This window comes from Sapajus apella, unplaced genomic scaffold, assembly GCF_009761245.1.
Source record: "Sapajus apella isolate SASKATOON/1434 unplaced genomic scaffold, GSC_monkey_1.0 scaffold1427, whole genome shotgun sequence".
Classification (NCBI taxonomy): domain Eukaryota; kingdom Metazoa; phylum Chordata; class Mammalia; order Primates; family Cebidae; genus Sapajus; species Sapajus apella.
Genome location: NW_022438353.1, coordinates 1 through 15,406, shown reverse-complemented (window position 1 = coordinate 15,406; position 15,406 = coordinate 1). Strand labels below are relative to the sequence as shown.

The 15,406-nt window shown below is 39.2% G+C and overlaps 1 pseudogene; it reads left to right on the top strand.

Moving 5' to 3' along the window:
* Positions 1–736: 736 nt before the first annotated feature.
* On the top strand, positions 737–10,310 carry LOC116546807 (annotated as a pseudogene).
* The last annotated feature ends 5,096 nt before the right edge of the window (positions 10,311–15,406 follow it).

The following is a 15,406-nucleotide window of genomic DNA, read 5'->3' as shown; positions in this document are numbered from 1 at the left end:
TCAGATTGACGTTCTGTTTGTTGATGATGAGGTTATTTCTGTTTCTTGGTTTTCCTTCTGACAGTCTGGCCCCTCTGCTGTAAGTCTGCTGAGGCCCACTTCAGGGCCTGCTTGCCTGGGGTTCACCTGCAGGAGCTGCTGAACAGTAAGGGTTGTTACCAGTTTTCTTCTTATGCTATCTTTGTCCCAGATGGATACCCGCCTAGTGTCAATCTGATCTCTCCTTTATGAGGTGGCTCTTTAGATATATAGGGGTCAGGGAGCTGCTTGAGGAGACGGTCTCTTCTTTATAGGAGCTCAAATGGTGAGCTGTGAGCTCTGTTGTTCATTCAGAGCTGCTGGGCAGGTACTTTTAGGTCTGCTGCAGCAGAACTCATAAACTGCTTTTTATTCCCAGGTGCTCTGTCCCAGGGATTTAGGGCTTTATTTATGAGTTTCGGTTATGCTGCTGCCTTCTCTCTTTTTTTTTTTCTTCCTTCAGAGCTGCCCTGCCCAGCAAGGAGGCAGCCTCATCATTGTCTGCCTGTAGAGGCTTTGCTGAGCTGCTGTGGGCTCTGCCCCGCTGCCGAGTGAACTTCCCTGCAATCCTGTTTATATAGGTGCAGTTAGAACTGCCTTGGCGATGGTGGTCTGCCTCTATTGAGGTGGAGTCTCTCTGCAGTGGCAGGTTGCCTTGGCAACGACGGGCTGCCTCAGCATTGGTTGACTACCTCCGTAGTGTCGGGCTGCCTCGGTAATGGCGGACGCCCCTCCTCCACAGAGCTGGACCCTCCCAGGTTCAGCTGCACTTGCTGTGAAACTCTCAATCCAGAGTTTTTGGTTGCTGTTCTTTTGTGGGGGTGGGACCGGCTGAGCCTGATCACCCGGCTCCCTGCCTCAGAGCCTTTTTTAAGTTGGTGTTCCAGTCACCTGTTGAAGAGGCGCCGGGGTCTGTTTGTTTTCCCCTGCGGCCACTCACTGCGCTGGCTTAAACAGCTGCACTGAGGTTTGTGGCGCTTTTTTTTTTTTTTTTTGCCCTGGAATCTACTGTCCTTATTCTCTGCTCAGTCCCCTTTTTAAACAGACAAATGGGCGACTTCCCGTGTCTCCAATCATCAGCCAAAAGGGCACCCGGACCGGTGTATTTTGTATGGAGAACTGCTGCTCCGGGGCGCCGACAAAGCAGCCGCGCGGGGCAAAGCAGCGGCACTGGCTGGCACAGCTGCGCTGGCCGAAACAGCCGCGCTGGCGGCCTGTGGAGCTCCTCCGCCTGGGAATTTCCCAGTCTGTGGGCAATAAAAATGTGGCGTCCACTCACCCTCTGTGCTTTCACTGGGAGCTGCAATCCTGAGCTGTTCCTAAACGGCCATCTTGAATCTTCCCCCTCCAGTTTGTTTATTTTCTTGATCTATCATTAGCATTTTCTTCCAAATTTTATTAAAATGGATGCCAATAAAAACATATAAATTATTCAACTCACCAAGTTGCCCAGGCTGGAGTGCAGTGGTGAAGATCGCAACTGACTGGGTGTTGCTTTGTTGCCTAGGCTGGCCTCAAACTTCTGGGCTTACGTGATACTCCTACCTTGGTCCCCCAAAGTCTTGGGATTACACATGTGAGCCACCATGCAAGCTACCGTGCCTGGACTAAAAATATACTTTATTATTTTTATTTTATTTATTTTTTTTTTATTGAGACGGAGTTTCGCTCTTGTTACCCAGGCTGGAGTGCAATGGCGCGATCTCGGCTCACCGCAACCTCCGCCTCCTGGGTTCAGGCAATTCTCCTGCCTCAGCCTCCTGAGTTGCTGGGATTACAGGCACGTGCCACCATGCCCAGCTAATTTTTTGTATTTTTAGTAGAGATGGGGTTTCACCATGTTGACCAGGATGGTCTCGATCTCTTGACCTCGTGATCCACCCGCCTCGGCCTCCCAAAGTGCTGGGATTACAGGCTTGAGCCACTGCGCCCGGCCATACTTTATTTTTAAAAGCAGTTTTAGGCCCACAGTAAAACGGAGCAGACAGTACAGAGAGTTCCTGCATATCCCCTGCCCCTTCACAACATGCACAGCCTTCCCCACCATCAACAGTCATACATCAGGGTACTAAATTTGTTACAACTCATGAACCTACTTGACACATCATCTCTTCACCTAAACTCTGTAGTTTACATTAGGGTTCACTATTGATGTTGTACATTCTATGGTTTTGACAAATATATAATGACATATGTCTACCATTATTAGTATCATATAGAATAGTTTCACTGGTCTATAGTGAATAGTGCTCAGCCTATTCCTTCGCCCCTGGACCCTAGTTTGTCTTCCCTCCATACTTTTGCCTTTTCCAGAATGTAGTTGGAGCCATACAGCATACAGCCCTTTCAGGCAGGCTTCTTTTACCTAGTAAAATGCTTTTACTGTTCCTTTGTGAGTTTTCATGGCTTCATAGCTCATTTCTTCTTAGCATGGAATAATATTACATTTTGTCTGGAGGTACCACAGTCTGTTCATCTGCTGATGGACATCTTGGTTCTTCCAAGTTTTGTTAGTCATGAATAAAGCTGCTGTAAATATCCATGTGCGGGTTTTTGTATGGACATGTTTTCAACTCATTTGAGTAAATACCAAGGAGTGCAATTGTGGGGTCATATGGTAAGACTGTTTAGTTTTGTAAGAAACCGCCAGACTGTCTTCCAAAGTAGCTGTATTATTTTGCACCCCCACTAGCAGTGAATGAAATACATCATAAATTTAAATTCACTTAAAATGTCCAAAATGAAATGTCAGCATTTTTCTTATAAATTAAAACAAAAACAAAGCACTTTTAAGCTTAGGAAATTAACCTCCAGAATACTTTCAGAATATCCCAGACAAATTGGGGCTTTGCAGGTTGATCTTTGCTTCAGATCTTCCATATAAAACTAAAAAATGAAGTCTTGTGGTAGCTGTTCTTACTTAGAGTCTCTGCTTCTAATAGAGAAGTTTCATGAAACTCTGCAGTGTTAATCCCTTGTAAACTATGGATTTAGAAACTCTTATTCCCAGACTAAGATCTAGTCTCTTTATTTACTTCTTTAATTCGTAGTAGCCAAAGTTAATTAGATTTTACTTTTGGCAGGTGTGCGCTAGCAATGTCTACTTTATTTAAGAAGTAAGTAAGTGGTGTGGGAGGTGTTCCTACAGGACACGCAAGGTTGGTGTACAATTGTGGTGGCAATCCTTCCCTGCTCAACTTGTTTGCTCTGTAGGGCAAAGATTCCTGATCTCTTTGGGTTATAGATTTCATCGAAGTGTGTTTCTAGGGATAGGAGGAACCTGGGAGGGATCTGTCAGTGCCCTCTGCTATCTTTTTGTTTCTAATGACAGTATCTGCGAATATGGGGAGACCTTAAGATGCCTTATAATCTTTTAGATCTGTTAGGTTGGTTAATAACTTTGAAATCTACTGGTTAGGGACCATTCAGTATGCAAGTAAATATACCAGCTGAGATGGAGAAAAGTGTAGGCAGCTTGCTGATAATTTTAGAGCTAAAGTACATTGAAGGGTAATTTTAAATTTTCTTTCTTTTAGAAGGTTTTATTTAGAATTAAAACTTTTTTTTGTTTTATTTAAAGAAATATAAAATTATACATTTAATTAATTATTTCCTGAAATTTTCTCTTTTATTTTAAAATGCTGGTTAGTATGTGATAGTTGTAGCACATTTAAAGAAGAATACAAGTAAAAAGTGCAATTCTACTTCTCCCTGTACATTGTTTAATAAACATATGCCTTTTTAAAAATGAGCTTATAATGGACTTAGTGTATTTTGGATGTTTTTCTGTGGCAGCTTAATACATAACTTAATTAACATCTATTGTTAGATGTTTAGATTCTCTCCTCTCCCTACTCCCTTTGAAAGCAATGCTAACATGTGTGTCCTTGTAATTTTACTTTCATATATTGGCAAGTATTTTCCTGGGACAGAATTTTGCAGATGGATCACTGGATCATTGTGGACATTTACTTTAAAATTTAAAATTTGCTTAAAAATTTTATTTTAATTAAGAGTTTCATGTTGATTTTTAGTGGCTTTTTGGGGACTATGCTCAAGCTTATTTTGATAAAGATGAAAGATGTTTACCAAATAGAATATTACAAGTAGAAACTCCTAAGGAAATTCTCTACATAGCTCAATTTCAGGTGGATGGTGAAGATGCAAAGATAATCTCACGAAGTTATAGCTAATAGCCATTAATTCTGAGTGATTTGGCAATGTTTTGACAAGCAGTTATGTTATTTTAAACTGCTTTCTAGTGAGAAATGTAACAATTAAAAGTCAGTGATTTGATTTAAAAAGAATATATGTGGCTCAGAATGTTATCTGTCTTCTGTATAGATCCCTGCTCCCCATTTACACCAACCTATAGAAAAACTAGTCAGCTCAGTTATTCAGAGGCTGATTTCCCAATTTGTTATTATCTGTGTATTTTTATTCTCCATGTTTGGTCTTTTACTACTCAGTTCTATGTCTGCTAGTATGGACATGTAAAAGGAAAGGAAGAGAATGTGATCATACCTAGTAACTGATGAGTTAATTGAAAAAGTTGTTTAAAGTTAGGAATCATAAAAACAACATACATACACTTTAAACATTTTATTTTAGCTTGAAATTGATGTATACATTTATTTACCAAGATTTTGATGTTGGGCCAAGACCTTCTGGCATTCTGTATTTTGGTTTTTCTTTCAGACACCTCCCCTAAAATGCTTCATCGTAGATTTTTCAGTGTACTTAAAATAAAACTTTAAATCCTTAAATATGGTATGAGACTGTACATTATATGGCTCTTTGCCAGTTTCTTCGAAATCTACTTATCCTCAGGTTTTCTGTGATCAAGTTTTACTGACTTTTCAGTTTCTGAAACTTGCCTCAGGGCCTTTCTACTTACTGTTCCCATAATCTGGAATGGTAATTTCTTTAAATCCTTGGCTGGCTCAGATCTTTTGAGGTCTCATCTCAAATGTTCTGTTCTTAACTAGGCTTCTGGAAATATTTCATAATATTCCAATATAAAGTAGGATAACCCCCACCTCCCCACAAGCCCACTAATATCACCCTGTTCTTGCCAAATGTGGCAAGTAGAGTGAAGGAAGAGAACAGGGTGATTTTCTTTTTACAAGACTGAAGGCTTTGTAAGGGCAAGGGTCATATATGTTGGGTTTACTATAGTATAATAGCTTTTGCTTAGAGCAGTGTCTGCTGTATAATCAGAAGCTTAAATATTTGTACACTTAATCAAATGTTTGTTATTTATATATAATGTGTGAGGCACTGTGGGGGCATTACTTAGTAAAATGCCGTTTAGCCACCTCATTGATAGCCTTTGGTATCTTTTAAAATGGAAATGTGTACATCCAAGTATGCATTTAGTGAAATATAGGACATTTAAAATTTTTTTCAGATGCTAATACTGGGGAAAATAATGCAACTCTGTTACTAGAATAATTAAGACCCTTTTAAAACATGGGGGCAATGTTGCTTATCTTTTTAAAAACAGTCATTTATTTATTTTTCATTCACTATCTTGAGATTTCTGATCATCTTGTAGGAAACTTGGAAAAACTAGGAAGGTCATGGGCACTATTATTATTAATTATAGAATTGTTTTTGCCTAAATTAGAGTTTTCTTTGTTACCCTTTATAGCATAATGATACTTGCTCTCTGGAGAGCCAAATAGGCTTGAGGTATAGAAATAGAACTGGAGCATAGGTAATTAAAGCTAAATTAATATACTGTAATTCTGATTGTTATGTCTTAAGATCTGTTGGCCTTGGTAAGGTTAGTGCTGGGATAAACAAAAGGGAAGGCATCATTTGTAAAGGTTTTCTTCTTTAATCCCACTTTTGTTTTTGCATGACCAGAAATTCTCTGATGTGGCAGGGTATACTTTATATAAAGAAATATGTGCATTAAGTCTTTATGTAAGGTCTATGGACTGTGGTTTCTTGACTATGGGTGAGGAAATCAGCCTTTCAAATTCTATTAGCTGTTAAGTGGATTTGGATTTGGTATTTGTATTGGTTGTCTAATTTAATAAAAATCTTTTAAAATTCTCTGTGTTGAAATGATCTTAGGAAGATCATAATTTCTCTAATAGAAATCATTTTGGTCTTTGAAATGTATAATTTTAACCTGTTCGTAAAACAAGTGTTATCAGGTGGTTATGTTTCTTATACTTTTCTGGGAATACAAAAATAAATAAAGCATGGTTGTTGTCTTAGAGGAAATAATTTAATTGATGAGATACATATAAGTAAATGTGATAAGATAAATGCTAGAGTAGGAATATAAGTTATGTAAAGTGTTGTATAAGCACTGGAGAGGAAGTGATTGACTCTTTGGGAGAGTTGCAGAAAGTTTACAGATTTGTTAATCCAGATATATCTACTTATTAGGGTTTTTTTTTTTTAACACTTTTGTGTCTTCTCTTTTTCTTGTTTAGCTTTGTACCTTGCCATTAGAACTCTCGAATGACCAGGTACATTGTAAATGAGCAATAATAATTTGAAAGAAATCTGTTTTCCTGAGCAGTGGGTCTCAACAACGAGCTTAAAATACTCGGTAAACAATGCTCTAAACAGATGTGGTGTCATCTAGGCTTTGTTGTTGCATTTATACAGCATAGGCAGAGTAGATTTTGCATAATTTTTAAGGGCCTTATGATTTTTGGAATGGGATGTGAGCATTTGCTTCAACTTAAAGTCATCAGCTGCATTAGCCCCTAACAAGAGACTCAGCATGTCCTTCAAAGCTTTGAAGCCAGGCATTGACTTCTCTCTAGCTATGAAAGTCTTAGACAGCGTACTTTCCAGTAGAAGATTGTTTGTTTACATTGAAAGTCTATTGTTTAATGAAGCAGTAATTATCAAATATCCTAGCCATATCTTCTGGATAACTACTGCAGCTTCTATTGCTATATCAGCACTTACTGCTTCACTTTATACTTACATGTTATGGAGATGGCTTTTCTTTTTTTGAGATGGAGTCTCCCTCTATCGCGCAGGCTGGAGTGTAGTGGCACAGTCTCGGCTCACTAAACCTCTGCTTCCTGGGTTCAAGCGATTCTTCTTCCTTAGCCTTCCCAGTAGCTGGGATTACAGGCACGTACCACCACGCCTGGCTAATTTTTTTTTTCTTTTTTTTAAATTGAGACAGAGTCTGGCTCTGTCACCCAGGCTAGAGTGTAGGGGTGCGATCTCGGCTCACTGTAACCTCCACCTTCTGGGTTCAAGTGATTCTACTGCCTCAGCCTCCCAAGTAGCTGGGATTACAGGTGCCTGCCACCACGCCCAGCTAATTTTTGTATTTTTAGTAGAGATGGGGTTTCACTGTGTTGGCCAGGTTGGTCTTGAACTCCTGACCTCGTGATCCACTAGCCTCGGCCTCCCAAAGTGCTGGTATTACAAGCATAAGCCACTGCACCCAGCCTAAGTTTCGTATTTTTAGTAGAGATGGGGTTTCACCATGTTAGTCAGGCTGGTCTGAAACTCCTGACCTTGTGATCCACCCACCTCGGCCTCCCAAAGTGCTGGGATTACAGGAGTGAGCCAGAGATGGCTTTTCTTTAAACCTTGCTTATGGTTTGAATATTTGTCCCCTCCAAAACTTCTGTTGAAATTTAGTTTCCATTGTGGCAGTATTGAGAGGTATGGTTTCTCAGAGGTGACTCACCACACCCAGCATCTGAGTTGTTAACAGAGAAGAGAAACAGTAAGCCAAATGTGTATCAAAATAAAGTATTGAGCTTCATTACTGGTAAAAGTGAGTTGGAAAATGTGGTGAAGATTGCAGTATTGCACTCCGAGCAAGAAGCAGAGCCCTCGCGAATTCATTCATGGATTAATGTGTTAATGGATTATCATGGGAGTGAGACTGGCTTTTTAAAAAGAGAAAGGGGCTGGACGCAGTAGCTCATGCCTGTAATCCCTGTACTTTGGGAGGCCGAGGTGGGAGGATTGCTTGAGTCCAGGAGTTTGAGACCAGCCTGGGCAACAAAGTGAGATTGTGCCTTTACAAAAAATGAAAAAATAACTAGCTGGATGTTGTTGCATGTGCCCATAGTCTCAGCCGTAGTCCCGGGCTGGGTGACAGAATGAGACTGTCTCAAAAAAAAAAAAAAAAAAAAAAAAAAAAAAAGGGAGACATGAGCTAGCACATTCAGCCTCTTTGCCATGTGGTTCCCTGTTCTGCTGAGGACTCTGCAGAGTCCCCACCTACCTGAAAGAAGGCCCTCACCAGATGCTGCCCATTGCCTTGGGCTTCTCAGTATCCATAACTGTAAGAAATACTTTTCTTTATAAATTACCCAGTTTCAGGTTTTATTTTTTTTTTTTAAGCAATAGAAAACAGACTAAGATAAATTATATGAACCAGCGTCTGCTAGTTTCAAACTTTTCTTCTGTAGCTTCCTTACCCTTTTCATCCTTGCGTAGAATTGAAGAGTTAGAGCCTAATTCTGGATTGGGATTTGGCATAAGACAATGAATGTTTGGTTGGTTTAATGTTCTATCCAAACTACTAAAACTTTCTACTCAGCAGCAATAAGGCTGTTTTACTTTCTAACCATTTGTGTGTTCACTGGAATAGCACTTTAAATTTTTTAAAAGAACTTTACCTTTGCATTCAGACTTCACTAACCGGTACAAGAGGCCCAGCTTTTGGCCTATCTCCACATTCAACATGGTGCTTTCCTCAGTAATCTTAATCATTTCTAGGTTATAATTTAAAGTGAAAGACTTGCAACTCTTCGTTTCATTTGAACACTTAGAAGCCATTGTAGCATTGTTAGTTGGCCTATTTTCAATATTGTTGTGTTTCAGGAATAGGGAGGCCCAAGGAGAGGGAGAGACATGGAAGAATGGCTAGTTGGTGGAGCAGTCAGAACATGCACAACCTTTATCTGTGAAATTCGCTGTCATAGATAGGTGCAGTTTGTGGTGCCCGTAAACTATTGGAATAGTTACACCAAAGATCACTGATTACAGATCACCATAACTGATAGAATAATAATGAAAAAGCATGATAAAGTGAAACACAATAAAATGAGGTATGCCTGTACCTTAGAATAGCTTGAAAATTTCTTAATTTCTGTGTTTTAGGAATGCGTGTGAATTTTGTATTTCATTGCATACTGTTAATATAAATATAGAAATATTTGAATTACTATCAGAAAAAGAAAAACAAAAATCATTTCCTGCTTGTCTATTAATTTTTGAAAACTCAGGTGAATGAAGAGAGCTGACACTACATACCAGGTTTAGCATTTACTTTCTTTTTCTTAGTATATCCCAATATGTTTCTGTTTATGCCTGAACATGTACGTTATCAGTTTGAGAAGAAAAGTTTGGCCAGCCAGATCATGAAACATTGCATTTTTTTTCTTTCCCTTATATGTAGTATAGCCTTGGGAAAAATTACTTAATTTGGCCCTCATAAATTGGGCCAATGACATGTACCCATACTTTTTTTGGAAGGGGATCATATAGTAGCTACTAATTAAATATTAGCTGCTTCCGCCTTTTTCCTCCCACATTCCTGCTGCTTTCTTCTTGGCTTTAACCCAGGTCTTATAACTGCTTGCTTACTGTAATAAGCCTGCTTGATGGTTTTTATTAGCCAGTGCATAGAGAATAATGCTCAAAGATGCTTGGGGCGTAAGCTGAGACATTCCTGGAATAATAGAGACACGCTGACTCAGGAACAGTCAGTGCACAGGGAAATGTACAGATTTAGGTCATCAGAGTAAGCAAAGGTCTAGAAAGATATTTACATATATAAATGGAAAGATGGGCCAGACTAAAAATTGGGATTAGAATGTAGGACTGACTGCACTGATAGGTCGAGTCTGCCTTCTGTGCAGCGGTAAAAGCAGGCGGTATTGACTTAGTTTTTTTCAAAGTGGTTAGAGTATTAGACCGAATGGTCTAAAAATGTTACTGATTGAAGTAAATGTATGTTCCAGAATAGACTATCTCTGAAATGTTGTAATTGAACATAGAACACTTATGTTAGTGGTTTCATTTTGTAAATGATAATACTCATCCCCTCTTTATGTTCTTAGTGTGTTTCATTAACTGTTATCTACTTGATCTCAAACCTTGATTATTTCTGTAACTGCATAACACATATCTGTTGAAGGCTCAAGAGAGTCTAATTAAGTCACTTATCCACCTCTCTGAGTTGTTTTGTTTGTTTGTTTGTTTTGAGATGGAGTCTCACTCTGTCTCCCAGGCTGGAGTGTAGTGGCCCAATCTTCGCTCACTGCAGCCTCTGCCTACCAGGTTCAAGGGATTCTTGTACCTCAGCCTCCCAAGTAACTGGGATTACAGGCAGAGGCCACCATGCCCAGCTGATTTTTGTATTTTTAGTGGAGATGGGCTTTTACTATGTTGGCCAGGCTGGTCTTGAACTCCTGACCTCAAGTGATCCTCCTGCCTTGGCCTCCCAAAGTGCTGGGATTACAGGCGTGAGCCACCGCACCTAGCCTCTGAGTTAACAGAGAAGAGGAAAGTTATTTGGTGATATTTTTAAAATGTGAAGTTCAGATGTAGAGTTAACGACTCTGGTTTCTGTGTTGATTTTTTTGCAAACAATTTCACATTTATTTACTTGCTAAAGGCCATTAAAAAAATGTCCCTGCTGGGTGTGGGAAGATCCTGTAATCTCTGCATTTGGGAGACTGAGAAAGGGAGATTGCTTGAGGCCGGGAGTTTGGGACCAGCCTGGGCAACAGTCTCTACCAAAAAAAAAAAAAAATTAGCTGGGTACTGGGGGATGGTGGCGTGAACAATACATGGTGGCATGTATTGCCTGTATTGTCAACTACCAGTAAAGTATAGAGTTTAAAATTGCTATTTTGCTGATTGAAGCTGTAAAAGCCTTCAGTATTTGAGTTCATATAAGACTGATTTTAGTGGTGGATATATATATTTTTTTCTTAACAGTATCAGACTGTAAGGGCTCTTCCCTAAGACTTTGAATGTCATTATTATTTACTAAATTGGTAGGTGAAAATTAAAAACAAACTTCTCAAATAAAATAATGAGTGTTCTCATTTATTGACTTTACTTTCTTTTTTGTTTTGTTTATACAGAAGCTGCATGCTTTGTGACTTGCAATGTAACTTAAAGAACTCAGAATAAGGAGATCTGTCCAACTTCCTCCAGATGGGTACTTTTTTTTTCTTTTTGAGACAGGGTCTCTCTCTGTTCCCCAGTCAGGAGTAAGTGATGCGAGTGGTGCGATCATAGCTCTCTGCAGACTCAACCTTGTAGGGCTCAGGTGATCCTCCCACCTCAGCCTCTTGAGTTGCTGGGACTATAGGTGCATGCCACCACGTCTGGCTAATATTTTGTATTTTTTATAGAGACGGGTTTTGCCATGTTGCTGGTCTTGATCTCTTGTGCTCAAGTGATCCGCCTGCCTTGGCCTTCCAAAGTGCTGGGATTGTAGGCATCATGCCATCAGATGGATACTTTAATTTGTGGACTTAACACATGCAACTAGTGCTGTTCCTTTAATTCTTATGTTTTGAGATATTCTCATTTTTATTTTGTAGTCAAGATCAGGAACTAGGACAACTGGTTTGCTTTAAGAGATTAAACTTTATTTTGGGGGAGTTGGGAAGAATTGTTTGGAAGTGCTGAAAGTTTTGTTTTCCTTTATTTTTAAAAAGATCAAATAATCTACAAGATGTATATGGTGATTTGAGAAGCTGCAGGGACACTCTCCATTGTTGTAGATATTAGGGGCCTGAGGAACCCACAGGTTTGATTCATCTCTAAATTCTCTGCTTGTAATGTTAAGTACATAGTAGACTTCCAGTTAGTGTTTGAATGAGTGAATTCTTGGTATGCACATGAAAAAATTATTTGGCACCTTTTGGGCAAGTATTTAATTATTTTCTTTCTATTTTCAGGTCATCTTTAGAATTATGATACATCATAGTTGCTTCATTTTCTTAAAGTTAGACTGATATGACTAGCCATTTATATGGTTTGTTTTCTGAGTTCTGCTATCCTGAAAAATTATATGTCTCTGTTGGAGGTTTTATGTGCTTCAGTAAAATTTAGTAGTAGTCTTTGTAAGTTCTGTATATATCATAATGTTATTCTTACATACCTGTTTTATTGATATTTTATCATAAATAGGTTTCTATCACTCTTCTTTGGAGGAGGGTAATGAGACACAGCTGGTCTAAAAGAAAATTACTGAATTAGTATGTTTTCTATCTGGCAGGTTTGCTTAATAAAAACAGTATTGATTATCTTCTATCTTCTTAAGAAATATATTTCTGAAAATTTTTAGAAATGTCTAATAGTAAGATGATTGATTTACATTTCAAGGTTGGGGGCAGTCTGTGTATTCTATTCATAGGTAGCTCAGGAAAGCATCACTTGATTATGTACATGTGCAGGTATGGTATTCTCAGATTTTGATATTTATGTTTTTCCATGGGAAAGTATAAATTAAACAAGTTTAAGGGTTGATCCATTACAATCTGGCTTTTAGTTTTCCAGAGGAAAGGGTTAAGTCTGAGATTAACTTGATTCTCTTTGCCCCTTCCTATCTATTTCTCCTTTTTTCCTCTTTGTAGATAATCTTTTTTGACTTCTTATTTTTCTGTAGGGATTAAAAAACGTTTTTACTAGGCTATGTTTAAATATTGGCATGTTTTAATTAATTTTTTCCTATATACTCAAACTCTGTACATGTTCTGATACAGATTTTTCTTCAGTTTAGAAAAACTTCCTTCTAGTATTTTTTTTTAGGAGATGTAATATGTTTAAGACTGAGGAGCCAGATTGCTTGATTTCCAGTTCCTGCTATGATACTCGTGACTTTGGGTAGGGTTCTTAATTTATCTTTTTTCTTTTTGAGACAGAGTCTCACTGTATTTCCCAGGCTGGAGTGCAGTGGTGTGATCTCAGCTTACTGCAACCTCCACCTCCTGGGTTCAAGTGGTTCTTCTACCTCAGCCTCCTGAGTAGCTAGGATTACAGGCACGCAATACCATGCCTGGCTAATTTTTTGTATTTTTAGTAGAGATGGGGTTTGACCATGCTGGCCAGGCTGGTCTAGAAATCCTGACCTTGTAATCCGCTTACCTTTGCCTCTCAAAGTGCTAGGATTACAGGCGTGAGCCACTGCACCTGGCCAGGGTTCTTAGTTTTTTGTTTTTTTTTTATTCCCATTTATTTATTTTATTGCATTTTAGGTTTTGGGGTACATGTGAAGAACATGCGAAATTGTTGCATAGGAACACATGTGGCAGTGTGATTTGCTGCCTTCCTCCCCATCACCTACATCTGGCATTTCTCCCCTTGCTATCTCTCCCCAGCTCCCCACCCCCCACCGTCCCTCCCCTATTTCCCCCCAACTGACCCCAGTGTGTAGTGCTCCCCTCCCTGTGTCCATGTGTTCTCATTGTTCAACACCCGCCTATGAGTGAGAACATGCGGTGTTTGATCTTCTGCTCTTCTGTCAGTTTGCTGAGAATGATGGTTTCCAGGTTCATCCATGTCCCTACAAAGGACCCAAACTCATCGTTTTTGATGGCTGCATAATATTCCATGGTGTATATGTGCCACATTTTCCCTATCCAGTCTATCGTCGATGGGCATTTGAGTTGGTTCCAGGTCTTTGCTATTGTAAGCTGCAATGAATATTCGTGTGCACGTGTCCTTATAGTAGAACGATTTGTAATCCTTTGGATATATACCCAGTAATGGGATTGCTGGGTCAAATGGAATTTCTATTTCTAAGTCCTTGAGGAATCGCCACACTGTCTTCCACAATGGTTGAACTAATTTACACTCCCACCAACAGTGTAAAAGTGTTCCTATTTCTCCACATCCTTTCCAGCATCTGTCGTCTCCAGATTTTTTAATGATCGCCATTCTAACTGGCGTGAGATGGTATCTCAATGTAGTTTTGATTTGCATTTCTCTGATGACCAGTGATGATGAGCATTTTTTCATATGTTTGTTGGCCTCACATATGTCTTCTTTTGTAAAGTGTCTGTTCATATCCTTTGCCCACTTTTGAATGGGCTTGTTAGTTTTTTTCTTGTAAATCTGTTTTAGTTCTTTGTAAATTTTGGATATCAGCCCTTTGTCAGATGGGTAAACTGTAAAAATTTTTTCCCAATCTGTTGGTTGCCGATTCACTCTAATGATTGTTTCTTTTGCTGTGCAGAAGCTGTGGAGTTTGATTAGGTCCCATTTGTCTATTTTGGCTTTTATTGTCAATGCTTTTGGTGTTTTGGTCATGAAGTCCTTGCCTACACCTATGGCCTGAATGGTTTTGCCTAGATTTTCTTCTAGGGTTTTTATGGTGTTAGGTCTTATGTTTAAGTCTTTAATCAATCTGGAGTTAATTTTAGTGTAAGGTGTCAGGAAGGGGTCCAGATTCTGCTTTCTGCACATGGCTAGCCTGCTTTCCCAACACCATTTATTGAACAGGGAATCCTTTCCCCATTGCTTGTTTTTGTCTGGTTTGTCAAAGATCAGATGGTTGTAGATATGTTGTGTCGCCTCCGAGACCTCTGTTCTGTTCCATTGGTCTATATCTCTGTTTTGGTACCAGTACCATGCTGTTTTGATTACTGTAGCCTTGTAGTATAGTTTGAAGTCCGGTAGTGTGATGCCCCCCGCTTTGTTCTTTTTGCTTAGAATTGACTTGGCTACGTGGGCTCTCTTTTGGTTCCATAGGAAGTTTAAGGTGGTTTTTTCCAGTTCTGTGAAGAAGGTCATTGGTAGCTTGATGGGGATAGCATTGAATCTGTAAATTACTTTGGGCAGTATGGCCATTTTCACGATATTGATTCTTCCTAACCATGAACATGGAATGTTTCTCCATCTGTTTGTGTCCTCTCTTATTTCGTTGAGCAGTGGCTTGTAGTTCTCCTTGAAGAGGTCCTTTACATTCCTTGTTAGTTGTATTCCTAGGTATTTTATTCTCTTTGTGGCAATTGTGAACGGAAGTTTGTTCTTGATTTGGCTCTCTTTAAGTCTGTTATTGGTGTATAGGAATGCATGTGATTTTTGCACATTGATTTTGTATCCTGAGACTTTGCTGAACTTGCTTATCAGTTTCAGGAGGTTTGGGGCCGAGACGATGGGGTCTTCTAGATATACAATCATGTCATCTGCAAACAGAGACAATTTGACTTCCTCCTTTCCTATTTGAATGCCCTTTATTTCTTTTTCTTGCCTGATTGCTCTGGCTAGAACTTCTAATACTATATTGAATAGCAGTGGTGAGAGAGGGCATCCTTGTCTGGTGCCACATTTCAAGGGGAATGCTTCCAGTTTTTGCCCATTCAGTATGATATTGGCTGTTGGTTTGTCATAAATAGCTTTTATTATTTTGAGATAC